Source organism: Pseudonaja textilis, chromosome 6 (assembly GCF_049901715.1).
Source record: "Pseudonaja textilis isolate UNSWEBS1 chromosome 6, rPseTex1.2, whole genome shotgun sequence".
NCBI classification, from domain to species: domain Eukaryota; kingdom Metazoa; phylum Chordata; class Lepidosauria; order Squamata; family Elapidae; genus Pseudonaja; species Pseudonaja textilis.
This window is the reverse complement of record NC_141995.1, coordinates 41,620,865-41,629,527: the sequence shown is the minus strand read 5'-3', so window position 1 is coordinate 41,629,527 and position 8,663 is coordinate 41,620,865. Positions and strand designations below refer to the sequence as shown.

Below are 8,663 nucleotides of genomic sequence, written 5' to 3'. Positions count from 1 at the left end.
TCAACTTTCAAGATAACCAAAGCCAGATTTGAAGCTGGACTGAAACAGATATGAAAATATCTGCATCATTTAAAATCTCCTAGAGCTAAGATATTATCAGATATCCCCTTATTATTACTTCCCAGAATGAAGTCTGGACATTGATTAACAGTCTGCTGATGTTCAGTAAAGATGCATTCATCACTGTTCTTATGCATTCTGCCACTTCTTTTGTGTTTACATTTAGAAGCCAGAAAGGGCAAAATATAAAAGATACAGCAGATATCATCATACCAAGGAGGCTATCCACTTTCTGGCTATGAAAAACAGATATAGACACCACAGTTACATCTACTGAAATTATCAATTTAGAACCCAGGCTGGCATGTACTATAAGCAATGTAAGCATTTCTTTCGTTCAGAAATTATTGACCTCCAATAGACATTTAAGAAAACAAGGAGACACCCTAGAATTGGTAGAAATTCGTTAGACATACAATATATTATCATTCAACAATGAATCACTTGAATTGTCCATCATCATAAAGGATACTGAGGAGATTATAGTATAATAAGTACACACCTAGGCTGGTACACTTTTGGGAAGTTGAGAATCAAAGTGAAATAATGTAGAATGTCACATACTATCATCTAGAAAGAAAATATGGAGTGTTACTTTGCACCTGATGGCACTCAGGAGAGATTCTTCAACAGATGTTTCTGCAAGCAAATATATACTTTGTTTAGTCTAATTATATTGAGAATTTCTGATTAAATCTGATACTGCGACTCTTCCACTAAAAAAATGCAAGTTCTGAATTTTTCTTTATAGTTGAAATTTGCCGATACTGTAGATCTTTTAGTGAAATTACATTGCAGAATTCTTGTATTCAGACACTAAACTGTAATTAAGTGGATGATGATATCTCTGTAATTGCTTCAGAGATACATATCACATTTTTCTATCATGGAGAAAGCCAATTTTTTGAAGTGGCCACAAGCCATTGTCAATAATTTTCTATATATTCAGTTGCAATGATTTATGACAAACAACTTTCATACTTATTTTATTAGACAAAAAGTAGAAAAGTATTTATTACAGTTTTGGATACTTTAATATGAGATACTCCTGCTAGATGTGTACCTCTCTGTGAAGATTAATAGTATATATCAATATTTTCTAATACTTTCTAATTTTGCACATCTGATGCAAATCTAGTGGAGAGAATTGGATGAGAGCTCATTATATATGAGCTATTCTTTCACTGATATTCTCCATATTGGAAAGTTCCATTCAATATTAATAAAGGACCAACAAATCTCTTATCAACTTTTGCATGCCATACAGATTTCCTGCAGTACCTAAGCTAACAATTTCTCGGTTGAGCAGTTGTATGGATTGAATTACAAATAACAGCACTGAGGCTATATTTTTGTTTTGGAACCAAGAATGATGAATAAGTTGGATGGGAAGTGAAAGTGTTTGTTGCTCATTCTCACGTGGACTCATAGTTCAGATCTCTCAAATTCTTCTGTGTTAATATTATAAAACTAGGGAAAATAATATGAATGGCTTAAACTTAGAAAAGCTTCTCCTGTAATACATGAATTAGGAAAGTGCCCATGGTTAATTGTGGACAACATGGTTACAGTTGGTCAATGATTGTCATTTAATTTGGCTTATTACATGCAATGGTATGTCACAAAAATCTCATTATTAATCTAATATATGTATCTTATTTTTTAAATTAGGAAATTATCAAACTTTCCTTGCTTTATACTAGAGTCGTTTTCCCATATCTTGCATAAAGTGAATTTGCATAAAGCAAGACAATTGGTAGAAAAAGGAAGGGTTATAGAGTATACACTGACAAATGTGCTTGTAAGTCTTTCATGTGAAATTATTTTATCCATCTTTTCTTCATATCCAATATGCATGGTTATCTTGGCAGACAGGCAGTTAGAACATAGCACTATTAATTTTTGTTCAGTTTTAAATAGAAGTTCATCCTAGGGTGAGGTTCCTTCACCAAAGTCATGACTGGAGAGATCCTTTTCTGTTAAGTATGGTGTTAGAAAAAATATTGACGCCCATTTTGATACCATGGCTAATACTGGTTCAGATATGGAAAAGAGGCTCAACCACAGTAAATAAGGATAGTGAGGGCAAAAAGTGATTTTGTAAGAAAAATATTCAAAATATTCAAGCTGGAAGAAGTCTTGACATGTTTCTCGACTGTTTTTCATGTGCGTGCATTCACACATACACAGAATTATTTAGTGAAATAATCAATTGTCATATTGAATTTGCATAAAGCAAATTTGCAAAAAGTGAAGGGAAACCATGTCATCTAAAGTTGGGCCACCTTTTCTTTACTAAAAAGATTTAGCTTCTCTTTGAAGGGTTTTTCCGCTAGCATAACTGCAAATTTGGAAAAATGTGTGGTGTTCCAAAAAGGCATGAGGAAGACCAAATTTTGAAAGGATGCTGATAGCTATCTGAGGCCTGACAGGATCAGATGTCAGTTGGAGTTTAACATTTGAAGTATCAGAGATTACTCTTCCCTTTACAGATACGCATGTGACATTTTTTCATTTTTAAATGATTGCTGGTCTCCAGAGTGCTGGAACAGACATAAAGATCTCTGTAAACAAGGAAAACCTTCTGGTGAGGTTGGGTTTGTTTGTGGACTCAAAATTGGAGGAAGGAATGTACATTTGAAGTTCTGAAAGATAAGAATGACATATCATAAACAACAAAAAAAAAATCAGACAAGCAACTTTTTAAATGTTTCATAAATACTAACACATTCTCCTGTTGTGCATCCATCGGGCTAATCTGATTTTTAGATATTTCCTTGTTAATATCTTACTTAATGACATTAATACTGGAAAAAATGTTCCAAGTATGTTCAAGATCAGTAAGTTTCTAGCTTCAGCTCAGTGAAGCCAATGATACAACCAACAGATAGCAGTCAATAAGCAAGAAGTCTTACAGAAAAAGAGCAAGCAGCCAAAGATTTAAAGAGAAATCAGGGAAGAAAATTCTTAATTCTTTACCTATACCCTATTTCCCTTGTGGTCAATAGGCCATGGAAAAGTAAGACTATTAAAACCTACTTTTAATTGGAAGAAAAGTATTTTGTATAGTTAGTATTGTAGCTGGCAGCTACAATTAGGAACAGCTATTGGAAAATCATATTGATCATTCTTTATTACGAAATCCATCAGTATTAATGCAGGTATTTAAGAATTGGAATTATAATATTATTAAACATGACTCAGTTTAGAAAGCTACAGTTAGATTTATTGCCTGATTCAAGTTAACAGATATGAACTTATCCGGAAGTAGAAAACAAAGAATCATGATCTTAAATTTCAGAAAAGCATATGCCGTTTGACTATCCAGAAGAGCAGTTTGAAAGCAGAATCAATTATTTAGAGCAGAAGAGACCATTCTTTTGCTAGACATGTTCAAAGCAGAGGCTGGACAAACATTACCCAAGGATAATTTAATCTATACCCAAGGATAATTTAATCTGATATCCTTCATGGAGTAAATAATTTGATTCACCGCATAACAACCTTTGCCAGTTCTATGATTCCATGATTATATTGAATATGTAGAACTTTAGTGCTGGTACATTGTATGAAAAGAAAGCTAGAACTTCTAGACTGAGAAATATATATAATCATATGGGTCCAGTTTTCTGCAAGTATCTGCATAATTTGGATAGACATTTATATAATATTTATAATTTGATAGATATCTGGCATTTAAATAAAAAGAAATTAGTGTTTGAAGAAGGTAAAACTAACAGAACAATGGCAGCACCATTACCTAGTTTGTGAGCCTAAAGCCCTAAACTGCACAAATTATCCCCATTCTGCATATAATTCATTTGATATCACTTTGATTTAACAATCAATACTTGCTGGTGTAACTCAGTTTATATTATGCCATTTTTCTTAGCATGCTCACAGACACTTGGTTTTTTTATAGTTTTCTCCTTTTTGATGGATATCTTGGTCACTAAAGATCACTGTAATTTCACTTTTCCATAGTTTCCGTACTTTTTTCCATAGGCCATGCTATAATATTAATCTCCTCTTGAGGGTGCTGCTGCATTATTTTGCGCTTGTGTTTATAAAGAAAAGAAAAGCCACCCTTTTGCTTCCAAGTTTTCCATTCATGCTTGAATGTTAGTTCACTCTGGAGAATGTAGATATTATACTTTTATATGCAGACACCATTTGTTATCTGAACAAAAGACAGATGTTGCACAGTACTGTATAACAGCAATATAGCAGAGTTTTGTGCCATGATTTTCCCCTTGCAAAGAATCTACTTTAAAAATATATTATATAATGAATGTTAAACACATACATACAAATAAACAAAACCTTCACTGTCACATTATCAGTCATTATGAACTTGAGACTTCCATATTTCATATCATCATGAATATGAAGCAGTCAGGAAGCTTTCAATTGTATCTTAAAGAATGCATGAGTCTGAATTTCACAGCTGCCAAAAATTTACAACTCTAGTTGAGGCAAAGGAATGGAAAAATAAAAATCTTCACTCTGCATTTGTTTCTTACAAGTTTCCCAATAGAGTTCATATTTAATGTTTTTTTTTGACATTCTGCTTTTTTGACATTAAATAATTAAGGCCATAATTGCATGACCTAGGAATAATAACTTGGTTGAACTTATTGCTGAATGAATACTTAAAGGACATTTATAATTAGCTAGCTAGCTAGCCCCCTTTATAGTGCAAGAAACAAATGGGGGTACTACATGAGACTTTGCACCCTCCATTCTTTCTGCAGACTCAGTTGCCTCTTATCTGACTGTTGTCTAATCTGCAGATCTTTCTCCTGTTTTACAAGGTCATTCCCACACATAGTATTTTTTTTTTCAGATTTAACAGTCACACATGTAACCTTGGGTCCTATTACAATTATTTAAACATACTTATAGAAAAGAGACCCCACACTGAGCAGAGTTTGGGTTGATTATCTCAATGAACTTTTCCAATTCTCTGATTCAGTGATTCTCTCCTATTCCACACCTTTGCTATAGCATTAATGACCCTCCTAAAGCATTTCTAGAACACTATTAGATGGATTTGTTATCCTTCAACTACCAGAATTCTTAGTGTGGCCATTGCTGAGAAAACTAAGAATTAAAGTCCACACAACTGCATGTGCCATATGGGTGAAACCTAGAGTTTTAGTAACTGTTCTGAGCAGCGTGAGATGGAATGTCAGACATTACTGGAGGAAAAAGAATAACTGAATACTTTAATTTTAACAATTTTGAATTATATTAGGCAGCAAGAGTAATAATCATGTGACTTCTCTCTGTCCTTGGCAGTCCTTGCAATGTCCCATCATGCTTTGTTTAGCAATACTTCTCACTTCATCCAAAAACTGAAGTGTGCTGAAAAAAATGGATAGAAGTAGTCTCTTATTTTGTTCCATTAAAATGAAAGAGGTAATGATTATAAAATAAAGGTAGCCCTCGACTTACAACAGTTCATTTAGTGACCATTCAAAGTTACAACGGCACTGAAAAAATGACATAACTGTTTTTCACATTTATGACCACTGCAACATCTCCACAATCATGTGATCAAAATTCAGATGATTGGCAACTGATTTGCGTTTATGACAGCTGTAGTGTCCCAAGGTCATGTGATCCATGTTTACGACTAAGCAAAGTCAATGGGGAAGCCAGAATCACTTAATAACCGTGTTACTAACTTAACATCTGCGGTGGTTCACTTAACAACTATGGCAAGAAAGACTGTAAAGTGGGGCTAAATTCAATAAATGTTTCACTTGGCAACATAAATTTTTGGCTCAATTGTGGTTGTAACTTGAGGACTGTACCATATACTGTACCAAGGAATCTCACACAATGATAAACAATACAAAAATGAGGAGAAAGAAAGAAAGAAAGAAAGAAAGAAAGAAAGAAAGAAAGAAAGAAAGAAAGAAAGAAAGAAAGAAAGAAAGAAATCCTTAATTAATTATGTGCATTTGATACCATTGTCTTTTATGGCAGCACATGGACAAAAGGCTTGAATTACAGTTTCAGATAAGCTTCAGCTGGACTAATCAGAATGCATGACTTGAATATAAACTAGGGTACTCATTATTTTTATTGTTAAGGCTACATATCTTAATGGAGAGATTCTTAAAAACTTACTCCTATTAAATATTTATATTCAACACATGCTTTCTAACAGGCAATTTATTACAGATATTGGCATGTTTTTCGCAGTCAATGTATGATCCCTATGTACAGAGCTGAGTATTAGCTTCTTTTCCTATTACTCATAGACTCATATAGTAGAGAAAGTATTCATTTAGCATAGTAAGGCAGGATAAATGAATGTAGTGATATTTTAGTATCAAACCAAATAAAATATAAGAGAAAACTGAGACTATGTTCTGGAAGAAAAGAGAGAAGCACCAGTCAGATAAAGTTTTGCAAAGAAGGATAAAAGTGACTGGGGAAAAAATTGGAAAGTTGAAAAGGCAAAATTCTGAGAAAAGTATACTAATGAAAATAGAATGGAAGGAAGCAGAAGTTAAAGGAAAGGATACTGGTTTTGTCATCTGTCTACAATCAGTCAATAATGCATAGCCAAGAATTTTAGAACTCCCTAGATAATCCCGAATTACTAATCTAGCAATCCTATGTCCATGGACTATAGTGTTGTCAATTAGGCAGTTTGTATGAAAGTCTTATTAAATAGGCACTCACATTCCATCCATCTTAGTGCAATGAAGATTGGTAGATGTAAACAAAATTCCAAAGTCAAATATTCAAAAGCTAAGTTCATCTTGATGGTTTTCTGCATAACGAAGATATACGGGCTGTGATCAATTAAATAGAAGACTGTATATGATACCACCAGCACAGATTAGAGCATTAGCAAACCTTGTTTTGTCCATTTTCACAGTGTATGTTTATACCTTTTCAATTTTATGCATTTATGGCCCAAGAGAAGGAAGGACTCACTGGAGAAGAGCCTAATCCTGGGAACGCTTAAGAGCAAAAGAAGAAGGGGACGGCAGAGAATGAGGTGGCTGGGTGGAGTCACTGAAGCAGTCGGTGTGAGCTTAAATGGACTCCAGAAGATGGTAGAGGACAGGAAGGCTGGAGGAACATTGTCCATGGGGTTGCAATGGGTCGGATATGACTTCATGACTAACAACAACAATGGCCCAATAAACAAAATACTTTATGGTGCACCTGTTGGCAATATGGCTACTAGATAACACTAAGGTCATTCATGCTGCTTTATATTTTAGTTTTTTAATAAAAATGAAGATAAATTAAAATTACCTATAGAAATTTGTTTCCATAGTTTCTTTTACCACAACTATATAGTGTCCGAAATAATAAAATATTTCCAGATCTCTGATATTTTTCTTATGAAAAGCTGAGCTTAGATAGTTTTTAAAATATTTTAAATGCAATGGGAATTAAGTCATGATTACATTTGATTTTTCCATCATAATAGAAATGGATTAAAGTGACAGGACAACCTCATTTGACCAAATATGGATACACTGCTTTGCATAATCAGATATCCCTGAAATAAGTTAGATGGGATTAAAATCAGAACTTTTTCACAAACGAAGTACAGGAATATGGAAAGATTAGAGTTCACATCTTCATTACTATTCACACTTGCAAGTTTTAAGACCTACAGAGGATTTTTCTTCAAAGTACTAACAATGGCTAACGCTTTAGAGATTCATTATCAATTACATCACTTCAATTCTTATTTGCTTCCAAGATCTTTCAAGACTCTGTGTCAAGTCCAGTCTTTGCATCTATAATTAAAATTATGGAATGTCCTTTATTTGAAAATGTGATCTACTTATAATGAACCAGTATCACATGGGCAGGGGCTTTAATACTCAATTTCTCAAAGCTTCGAAAAATAATTAATTTTTTACTGTTTAATTTAGCCACAATTCTCTTTCACTGGCACACTTGCTAAAAGAATGGATGAGTTCATTTCCTTGCCCCGCCAGTAAAAGTAGAAAAATGGGTTGCTCTTTCATTTAAATCATTTTAAGTACTTTTAACTTCTGTGCAAAGTAGATACTATGTTTGTGACCAGGTTGGCATATGTAGTTTAAAATACAGATTTTTCAAGTACACTTACCTGCAAGAAATCCTAGTGATCCCAGTGAGATTTACTTCCAGGTAAGAATGTTGAGGGCTGAGCTATTACCATAAAGTACCCCAAAAGAAGAAGAAAAGGTTTTCTTGTATATTCCCACCTCATGTTTTCCATGATGATCACATATTCCATTTTAGCCTGCGAGTCTCACAAAAATACTATTGGCTTCCATGCTCCTCTAGATTAGAAAATATTAGAAATGTACATAAGGAGAAAACTAAACAGTTTATACAAAGTTCTATATACTCCACAGACGCTGGTTCTAAAACAGAGATGTGTAAAAAAATAAAATATTTACAGATATTGACATAGACATTCTGCCATATTAGCAAGATGGAAAAACTTTGTCTCTCCAATTTTCAACCACAGGTAAAAGTTCACAGGAAAAAGGTAAGGACTGAACAAAACTTATTTATAGCATCTGATGATAAAATGCACATTCCGTACTTTTATGTTCTTTCAATGAGAC

The 8,663-nt window shown here is 33.6% G+C and overlaps 1 long non-coding RNA gene across 1 annotated transcript; it reads right to left on the bottom strand.

The window, feature by feature from the left end:
• Positions 1 to 390: 390 nt before the first annotated feature.
• LOC113435657 (uncharacterized) lies at positions 391 to 8,364 on the bottom strand. Its single transcript, XR_003373957.2, has 3 exons — positions 8,177 to 8,364; positions 6,760 to 6,850; positions 391 to 2,705 (listed from the first exon to the last, which is right to left on the bottom strand). It is a non-coding gene; the product is annotated as an uncharacterized LOC113435657 (long non-coding RNA).
• Positions 8,365 to 8,663: the final 299 nt, after the last annotated feature.